Genomic DNA, 10,072 nt, shown 5'->3' on the forward strand with positions numbered 1-10,072 from the left:
ACGGATGTGAGATACCACAGGATATGTGGCAGAGGAGACGGATGTGAGATACCACAAGATATGTGGCAGAGGAGACAGATGTGAGATACCACAAGATATGTGGCAGAGGAGACGGATGTGAGATACCACAGGATATGCGGCAGAGGAGACGGATGTGAGATACCACAGGATATGCAGCAGAGGAGATGGATGTGAGATACCACAGGATATGTAGCAGAGGAGACGGATGTGAGATACCACAGGATATGTGGCAGAGGAGACAGATGTGAGATACCACAGGATATGTGGCAGAGAGAGAATAGAAAGCATATCATAGGAAGGCGTAAGCTCATGCCCAAAGAATGCTAGAAAGATTATATGTTGCTGTAAAGTGGTCATCAGAAATATTTTGTGTGAAAAATACTTTAAATATCCAGAAAGTTAAAAAAACAACATTATTTGAAACAGGTACTATTGTATCATTATCATCGTTACCCTTCACTCCATAGATCCTTTGGATTTGGGATCTTCGAGGAGGGAGGGCTGGGAATCAAATGTACTAAATTACATCCTATTCCTCTATAGTGTGCTACTTTTGAATGGGGGCTGTGAGGCTTTATGTAGGGAACAGTGTTCCATTTGGGAACAAGACAGAGTACAGGACACACCCCTCATAAGAAGACCAGCTTTGGACAGCAGTCCTAGGTTCAAATAGTATTTGTTTCCTTTCAAATACTTTTAAGCGTTGGATTGAGACTGCATGCAGTGGCAGATGGGCAAGGTTTGAACTTTTGAGACTATCCCGGTTGGTTGTACTGCAGCCAGGCAAGCTCGATCAAGTGCAGCAAAGGCAGTTGAAAGAAAACAAATACCACCTGAACCCATGTCTGTTGGACAGACGCTTCAGCCAGCTGGGGACAAAACTCCTCGCCAGTCAACTGAAAACAAGGATCAGGATGCAGTGACAGGAGTTTCATTCCAATTCCTGCTCTGAACTGACTATCTAAGTTACTTTCTCGTGTCAGCCAAGACTCCAACAATGTCTTTTCGAATATCAGCAAGACAAAATTGATAATTTTAGCATGTTTGGCCATTTACATGTTTTCAAAAACAACATGAGATATCAATAAAGGACTGGAAGATATTGCTGAGGGGGGAAGATGGGAGACAGCATGATACAGGAGTCTAGCAGCAGGATACAATGGCCTCCATGATTCTCAATCATATATGTACTGTTGGAAGTCCTGTATAATATATATTTTTTAAATTATGTATTGTCATATACATACAGTAGTTGCAATGGAATGTTGTGCTCAAGGTCAGATCAACAGATTTTTCACCTTGTCAGCTCGGGTATTCGAATGTGCTTGTGTGTATGCGTGCAAGAACGTCCCGTGGCGGTGTTGCCAGGCTGGAACCTTAGTGGACGTTGGCTGAGAGACTCTCTGTGTTGCCAGGCTGGAACCTTAGTGGACGTTGGCTGGGAGACTCTCTGTGTTGCCAGGCTGGAACCTTAGTGGACGTTGGCTGGGAGACTCTCTGTGTTGCCAGGCTGGAACCTTAGTGGACGTTGGCTGGGAGACTCTCTGTGTTGCCAGGCTGGAACCTTAGTGGACGTTGGCTGGGAGACTCTCTGTGTTGCCAGGCTGGAACCTTAGTGGACGTTGGCTGGGAGACTCTCTGTGTTGCCAGGCTGGGCCCTTAGTGGATATTAGCTGGGAGACTCTGAGAAAAACTCTGGGAGTGGAATTCTGAGCACGGTTCTGGTTGTCCATGGGCTCCTTCTCTTCCTGCCTCCAATGGATTCTTGCCACTTTGGATTTTCTTGCATGAAAGTATGAAATTTCATTTTGGAAGATTAGAGGGGTGGGAGGGAAGGAAACAGAGAGAGAGAGATGGAGGACTCTGCCATGTGTTGGATGAGTGGAGGACTCTGCCATGTGTTGGAGGATGTGGAGGACTCTGCCATGTGTTGGAGGATGTGGAGGACTCTGCCATGTGTTGGAGGATGTGGAGGAATCTGCTGTGTGTTGGAGGATATGGGTTCTCTTCTCTGGCAGCTCCTTCCTGTAACATACCCTTTATAACAGGAGAGAGAGATGGGAAGACAGAGAGAGGAGAGAGAGGGGGAGAGTGTAGAGAGGGGGTAGAGTGAGGGGAGTCGTACAGAGATATACTTTATATTCCATTTCACTGTTCCTGTCATGACAGTAGACTAGTTTCATGACAGTAGACTAGTTTCATGACAATAGCCTGGTTTCATGACAGTAGACTGGTTTCATGACAGTAGCCTGGTTTCATGACAGTAGACTAGTTTCATGACAGTAGGCTAGTTTCATGACAGTAGACTAGTTTCATGGCAGTAGACTAGTTTCATGACAGTAGACTAGTTTCATGACAGTAGACTAGTTTCATGACAGTAGACTAGTTTCATGTGAAGTCTGCAATTTACTATTCAGCCATAAAACTGATTTAAGTTTGCCTGCATTAAAGTCCCCAGCCACTAGGAGCGCTGCTTCTGGGTGAGCTTTTTCTTCTTTGCTTATGGCCTTATAGAGTTGATTGAGTGCGGTCTTAGTGCCAGCTTCATTCTGTGGTGGTAAATAGACGGCTACGTATAATATAGATGAGAACTCTCTTGGTAGATAGTGTGGTCTACAGCTTATCATGAGGTACTCTACCTCAGGCGAGCAATACCTTGAGACTTCTTTAATATTAGACATCGCGCATCAGCTGTTATTGACAAAAAGACACACACCCCCACCCATCGTCTTACCAGACATAACTTCTCTGTTCTTCCGGTGCATTGAAAATCCCTCCAGCTCTATATTGTCCATGTCGTCGTTCAGCCACAACTCGGTGAAACATAGGATATTACAGTTCATAATGTCCCGTTGGTAGGATAATCGTAATCGTAGGTAATCCATTTTATTTGCAAGTAGAATTGATGGCAGTGGGAATTAACTCTTCTTGCCTACGGATTCTCAGAAGGCAGCCTGATCTGTGTCCTCTTTTCCTCCGTATTTTCTTTAAGCAAATGACGGGGATCTGGGTCTGTTCCTGGGAGAGCAGTATATCTTTCTTGTCAAACTTGTTAAAGTAAAAAGCTTCTTCCAGTCTGGGGTGAGTAATACCACTTCTGATGTCCAGAAATTATTTTCGGTCGTAAGAGACGGAAGCAGCAACATTATGTCAAAAATAAGTTACAGACAATGCAAAAAATGTATAAAAATAGCACAATTGATTACGGGCACGTAAAACGTCAGCCATCCTCTTCGGCGCCATTTTAACCTTCAGACCCAGATTTAATTCACCCTCATAGGGTCAAATAGTCAGACTCCCTCCTTTAGCCCCTGATATAAGACCCAGAATCCCAGCCTTCATTCCCTAATATAGGACGCAGAACCAGAACTCTGTTAATCATATATGCATAGTCACTTTAACCATATCTACATGTACATACTACCTCAGTCAGCCTGACTAACCGGTGTCTGTATATAGCCTTGCTACTCTTATTTTCAAATGTCTTTTTACTGTTGTTTTATTTCTTTACTTACCTACTCACACACCTTTTTTATTTTATTTTATTATATATATTTTTTTGCACTATTGGTTAGAGCCTGTAAGTAAGCATTTCACTGTAAGGTCTACACCTGTAGTATTCGGCGCACGTGACAAATAAACTTTGATTTGATTTAATATAGGACCCAGACCCCAGCCTTTATTCCCTAATATAGGACCCAGACCCCAGACTACAAAAGTGTCCTCTGATGGGGGAGCCCCAGACCTTCGGTCCCCAGGACCTAGCCCCAGCCCCATACGTTAGCCCCTAGAACACTAGTATCCCTCCACCCTTATGGGGTCAAATCTCCCTGCAGTCAGGCCTCAGAACCAGGCCTCCAGACACCCCTGGGACTGCAGTGCTGAATCCATTAGAGACGTCTTACTCCTGGCCAGGTTTACATCCAGTCCCATTAGAGACTTGGTCTGTCTGTTCTAACCCTCTACCATGGTTTACATCCAGTCCCATTAGAGACTTGGTCTGTCTGTTCTAACCCTCTACCATAGTTTTAGTTGGTTTGGCCCTTCTATCATGGTTTACATCCAGTCACCTATTCATTTTTCCATGTAACTTATCCAGTAACAGGAACCTGATAGAGCCAGATGGCTGAGTGTGGGTGTATGTTGGGTGTTTGTGTGAGTGCTTGCGTGCGTGTGAGTGCGTGTGAGTGCGTGCGCATGTGAGTGCGTATGTATGAGTGCATGCGTGCGAGTGCGTGCGAGCTTGTGAGCTGACTGGTTCTACAGTTGGAGTGTATTTCTGTCCGTTTATGTCTCTCTCTGTCATCATGGAAACCCAGATGTTTCAGATTACTGGTATATTAATATCTGTTGTGTTTACAAACAACTCAGCACTATGTAGTAGGATCGTATTGTTATTGGGACTCCCGAGTGGCGCAGCAGCAGTCTAAGACACTGCATCTTTGTGCAAGAGGCGTCACTACAGTCCCTGATTCGAATCCAGGCTGAATCACATCTGTCTGTGATTGGGAGTCAATACGGAAGTGGTCAGATGATGCGGATGCTACGCTACTGGACTGTTTTGCTAGCACAGACTGGAATATGTTCCGGGATTCATTACATGGCATTGAGGAGTATACCACCTCAATCACCAGCTTCGTCAATAAGTGCATCAACGATGTCATCCCCAATGTGACCATATGTACATATCCCAATCAGAAGCCATGGATTGCATAGTGGAGAAGGTACGGTGGGATTCGAAATGGCCGGTGATCTGTTTGTTAACTTGGCTTTCGAAGATTTTAGAAAGGCAGGGCAGGATGGATATAGGTCTATAAGAGTTTAGGTCTAGAGTGTCTCCCCCTTTGAAGAGGGGGATGACTGCGGCAGCTTTCCAATCTTTGGGGATCTCAGATTATACAAAAGAGAGGTTGAACAGGCTAGTAATAGGGGTTGCAACAATTTCTGCGGATAATTTTAGAAGGAGAGGGTCCAGGTTGTCTAGCCCAGCTGATTTGTAGGGATCCAGATTTTGCAGCTCTTTTAGAACATCAGCTGTCTGGATTTGGGTGAAGGAGAAGTTGGGGGTGGGGGGCTTGGGCAAGTTTCTGCAGAGGTGCAGAGCTGTTGGCCGGGGTAGGGGTAGCCAGGTGGAAAGCATGGCCAGCTGTAGAAAAAGGCTTATTGAAATTCTCGGTTATCGTAGATTTATCGGTGGTGCCAGTGTTACTTAGCCTCAGTGCAGTGGGCAGCTGGGAGGAGGTGCTCTTATTCTCCATGGACTTTACAGTGTCCCAAAACTTTTTGGAATTAGTGCTACAGGATGCAAATTTCTGTCTGATAAAGCTAGTCTTAGCTTTCCTAACTGACTGTGTATATTGGTTCCTGACTTCCCTGAAAAGTTGCATATCGCAGGGGCTATTTGATGCTAATGCAGTACGCCACAGGATGTTTTTGTGCTGGTAAAGGGCAGTCAAGTCTGGGGTAAACCAAGGGCTATATCTGTTCTTAGTTCTACATTTTTTTAAGGTGGCATGCTTATTTAAGATGGTGAGGAAAGCCCTTTTCAAGAGCCACCAGTCATCCTCTACTGATGGGATGAGGTCAATATCCTTCCAGGATACCCGGGCCAGGTCGACTAGAAAGGCCTGCTCGCTGAAGTGTTTAAGGGAGCGTTTGACAGTGATGAGAGGTGGTCGTTTGACCGCGGGCCCATTACGGACGCAGGCAATGTGGCAGTGATCGCTGAGATCCTGGTTGAAGACAGCAGAGGTGTATTTAGAGTGCAGGTTGGTCAGGATGATATCTATGAGGGTGCCCATGGTTACGGATTTAGGGTTGTACGTGGTAGGTTCCTTGATAATTTGTGTGAGATTGAGGGCATCTAGCTTAGATTGTAGGACGGCCGGGGTGTTAAGCATATCCCAGTTTAGGTCACCTAACAGTACGGACTCTGAAGATAGATGGGGGGGCAATCAATTCACATATGGTATCTAGAGCACAGCTGGGGGCTGAGGGGGGTCTATAACAAGTGGCAACGGTGAAAGACTTATTTCTGGAAAGGTGGATTTTTCAAAGTAGAAGCTCGAATTGTTTGGGCACAGACCTGAATAGTATGACAGAACTCTGCAGGCTATCTCTGCAGTAAATTGCAACTCCTCCCCCTTTGGCAGTTCTATCTTGTCGGAAAATGTTGTAGTAGGGGATGGACATTTCAGAATTTTTGGTGGCCTTCCTAAACCAGGATTCAGATACGGCTAGGACATCATGGTTGGCGGAGTGTGCTAAAGCTGTGAATAAAACAAACTTTGGGCGGAGGCTTCTGATGTTAACATGCATGAAACCAATGCTTTTACGGTTACAGAAGTCAACAAATGAGAGTGCCTGGGGAATGGGAGTGGAGCTAGGCACTGCAGGGCCTGGGTTAACCTCTACATCACCAGATGAACAGAGGAGGAGTAGGATAAGGGTACGGCCAAAGGCTATATAAACTGGTCGCCTAGTGCGTTGGGAACAGAGAATAAAAGGAGCAGATTTCTGGGTGTGGTAAAATAGATTCAGGGCATAATGTACAGACAAGGGTATGGTAGGATGTGAGTACAGTGGAGGTAAACCTAGGCATTGAGTGATGATGAGAGCGGTTGCATCTCTGGAGGCACCAGTTAAGCCAGGTGAGGTCTCCGCATGTGTGGGGGGTGGGACAAAAGAGCTATCTAAGGCATTTATGGTGGGGCTGCGGGCTCTACAGTGAAATAAAACAATAATAACTAACCTAAACAGCAGTACACAAGGCATATTGACATTAGGGAGAGGCATGTGTAGCCGAGTGATCATATGGTCCAATGAGCAGCAATAGGTGAGTCAGGGAGCCGTTCGGTAGTCGCTACTACGCTAGGCAAGCTGGAGACATGGCAATTCAGAAAGCTAGCGGGCCGGGGTTGGCAGGTGGGTCTACGGCAACGTCGCAACGGAAAAGCCTGTTGAAACCACCTCAGATGATTACGTTGGCAGACCAGTCGTAATGGATCGGCGGGGCTCCGTGTCGGCAATAAAGGATCCAGGCCAATTGGCTAAAGAGGTATTGTAGCCCAATAATTAGCTGGTAGACCTCTTCGGCTAGCTGGGAGATGGGCCTAGCTCGAGGCTAGCTCAAGGCTAACTGGTGCTTGCTTCGGGACAGAGGCGTTAGCCAGGAGTAGCCACTTGGATAGCAGCTAGCTAGCTGCGATGGTCCTGTGTAATGGTCCAGAGTTTATGGTAGGAATACGGAGATGTGGTAGAGAAAGCAGTCCGATAGGCTCTGGGTTGATATCGCGCTGTGCAGACTGGCAGGTATTGACCAAGCTGAGGCTGGCTGGTGTCTGAGTTAACAGTGAAGACCACTAGCAGTGGCTAACTGACTACTAGCTAGTTAGTAGCTAGTAGCTAGTTAGCTGGCTAGCTTCCGATGGGGGTTCCGGTTCTAAAGTATAATAATAGCAGATCCGTACCACATTGGGTGAGGCGGGTTGCAGTAGAGTATACTCAGTCCGTAGATGGAAAATTAGATTAAAATATATACAAAAATATTCGAAAAAAATGAGGAAAACTATTATTTACACGGGGACAAGACAAACACACGTCTGACTGCTACGCCATCTTGGATACATAGACCCCCCCCCCTTTGTTTTTACACTGCTGCTACTCGCTGTTTATTATCTATGCATATTCACTTTACAAATTACCTCGACTAACCTGTACCCACACACATTGACTCGGTACCGGTACCCCCTGTATATAGCCTCGTTATTGTAATTGTAATTCTCTTGTTATTGTAATTGTAATTCTTTTGTTACTTCATTTTTAATTTTTTTTATTTATTGAATATTTTCTTAACATTATTTCTTGAACTGCATTGTTGTTTGAGGGCTTGTAAGTAAGCGTTTCATGGTGAGGTCTACACTTGTTGTATTCGGCGCAGGTGACAAATAAAGTTTGGTTTGATTTGAAATATTCAGACCCTTTGCTATGAGACTCGAAATTAAGCTCAGGTGCATCCTGTTTCCATTGATCATCCTTAAGATTTTTCTACAACTGGATTGGAGCCCATCTGTGGTAAATTCAATTGATTGGACATCGTTTGGAAAGGCACAGTTGACAGCGCATGTCAGGGCAAAAACCAAGCCATGAGGTCGAAGGTATTGTCCGTAGAGATCTGAGACAGGATTGTGTCGAGGCACAGACCTGGGGAAGGGTACCAAAACATTTCTGCAGTATTGAAGGTCCCCAAGAATGCAGTGGCCTCCATTGTTCTTAAATGGAAGAAGTTTGGAACCACCAAGACTTTTCCTTGTGCTGGCCGCCTGGCCAAACTGAGCAATCGGGGGAGAGGGCCTTGGTCAGGGTGGTAATGTTTTGCAGCAGCAGGGACTGGGAGACTTGTCAGGATCGAGGGAAAGATGAATGGAGCAAAGTACAGAGAGATCCTCGATGAAAGCCTGCTCCATAGCGCTCAGGACCTCAAGCTGGGGCGAAGGTTCACCTTCTAAAGGACAACAACCCTAAGCACACAGAAAAGACAACACAGGAGTGGTTTCAGGACAAGTCTCTGAATGTCCTTGAGTGGCCCAGCCAGAGCCCGGACTTGAACCCGATCGAACATCTCTGGAGAGACCTGAAAATAGCTGTGCAGCGACGCTCCCCATCCAACCTGACAGAGCTTGAGAGAGGATCTGCAGAGAAGAATGGGAGAAACTCCCCAAATACAGGTGTGCCAAGCTTGTAGCATCATACCCAAGAAGGCTCGAGGCTGTAATCGCTGCAAAAGGTGCTTCAACAAAGTACTGAGTAAAGGGTATGAATACTTATGTAAATGTGATATTTAATCAATTTTAGAATTAGGCTGTAACCTCACAAAATGTGGAAAACGTCAAGGTGTCTGAATACTTTCTGAAAACGCATCTGTTGTTTTTAATGTTGGGGCTTGTCTTCCATTTCTGGAAGTGTCACACAACCCAAAGTGTTCTTTAACTTCTTTCACCTTGTAATTGCGTTCTGAGAGAATTACAACAAACATAATGTTATAGTGTCTGCATCATAATGGTTAAACCATCTGTCTCCAAATATCCATGGCCTTTGTGACTAATGTGATAAACTTCACAAAAAGGCTTCAACATTTTACTCTTTTTTCAGCATCCTTTACCTACTGTACTCAATACTGGCATTCTCTCTCCATCTGGAATGAAAAAAATCATAAGCATCAGTGGATTTGAATACATTCTAGACCCATGGTTTTCCTCTTACCTTGGATGGATGGATGTAAAAACACGTCTCTAGCGGACGGTAAATCCCGGGTTATTTCCAGTGTTGACTCAGAATGTGTTTGGCAGATTTAGGAGCGTTAGGCCACTGCTTTTCACTAATAGAGCCTGTAGCCTTGGACATGCCTGAGTGGAACAATGACTCAGAGAGAGAGGCAGGGGGGAGGGAAGGAGAGAGGGAGTGGGAGGGAAAAAGAGAGAGCGCGAGAGAGAGGGAGGGAGATAGGCACAACAGGAGGGAGAGAGGGAGTGGGATAGAGAGCAGGAGTGAGGGAGAGTGAGCAGGAGAGAGGGGGGAGAGAGGGAGAACAAGGGATTTCCCCCCAAACACAGGACAGAACAGCTCTTTGCTGCAGTATTCACACTGAAACAACATGTCTGGGAGCAGAGGGTAAAGGAAAACTCCATGTAGTGCCAAGCTCCTACACACACACAGACACACTTCTCTTCATAGTCCATCTATTCTGGGTCCTCACATCATTCCCTACCACCAAGGGACTAGAGAGTCATCTGTCCAAATCATTCATCCACCTCCACCTACTGTATCCAGCCAACTATTCTTCCTCAGTTGTATCATCCATCCACCCACTCAACCCATCCTCCCTTTATCCACCCACTCAACCACCCTTCCTGTATCCACCCACTCAACCCATCCTCCCTTTATCCACCCACTCCGACAGCTAAAGCGGTATGGAGCAGTATAGAGCAGTAGAGAGCAGCATAGAGCAGTAGAGAGCAGCATAGAGCAGTAGAGAGCAGTAGACTAGAGTATA

At 45.7% G+C, this 10,072-nt stretch overlaps 1 long non-coding RNA gene across 1 annotated transcript; it reads right to left on the reverse strand.

The window, feature by feature from the left end:
* Positions 1 to 1,023: 1,023 nt before the first annotated feature.
* Positions 1,024 to 9,406, reverse strand: LOC115205762 (uncharacterized). Its single transcript, XR_003880673.1, has 2 exons — positions 9,283 to 9,406; positions 1,024 to 2,058 (listed from the first exon to the last, which is right to left on the reverse strand). It is a non-coding gene; the product is annotated as an uncharacterized LOC115205762 (long non-coding RNA).
* Between the last annotated feature and the right edge of the window lie 666 nt (positions 9,407 to 10,072).

The sequence above is a fragment of the Salmo trutta genome, chromosome 13 (genome assembly GCF_901001165.1).
Source record: "Salmo trutta chromosome 13, fSalTru1.1, whole genome shotgun sequence".
Classification (NCBI taxonomy): Eukaryota; Metazoa; Chordata; class Actinopteri; order Salmoniformes; family Salmonidae; genus Salmo; species Salmo trutta.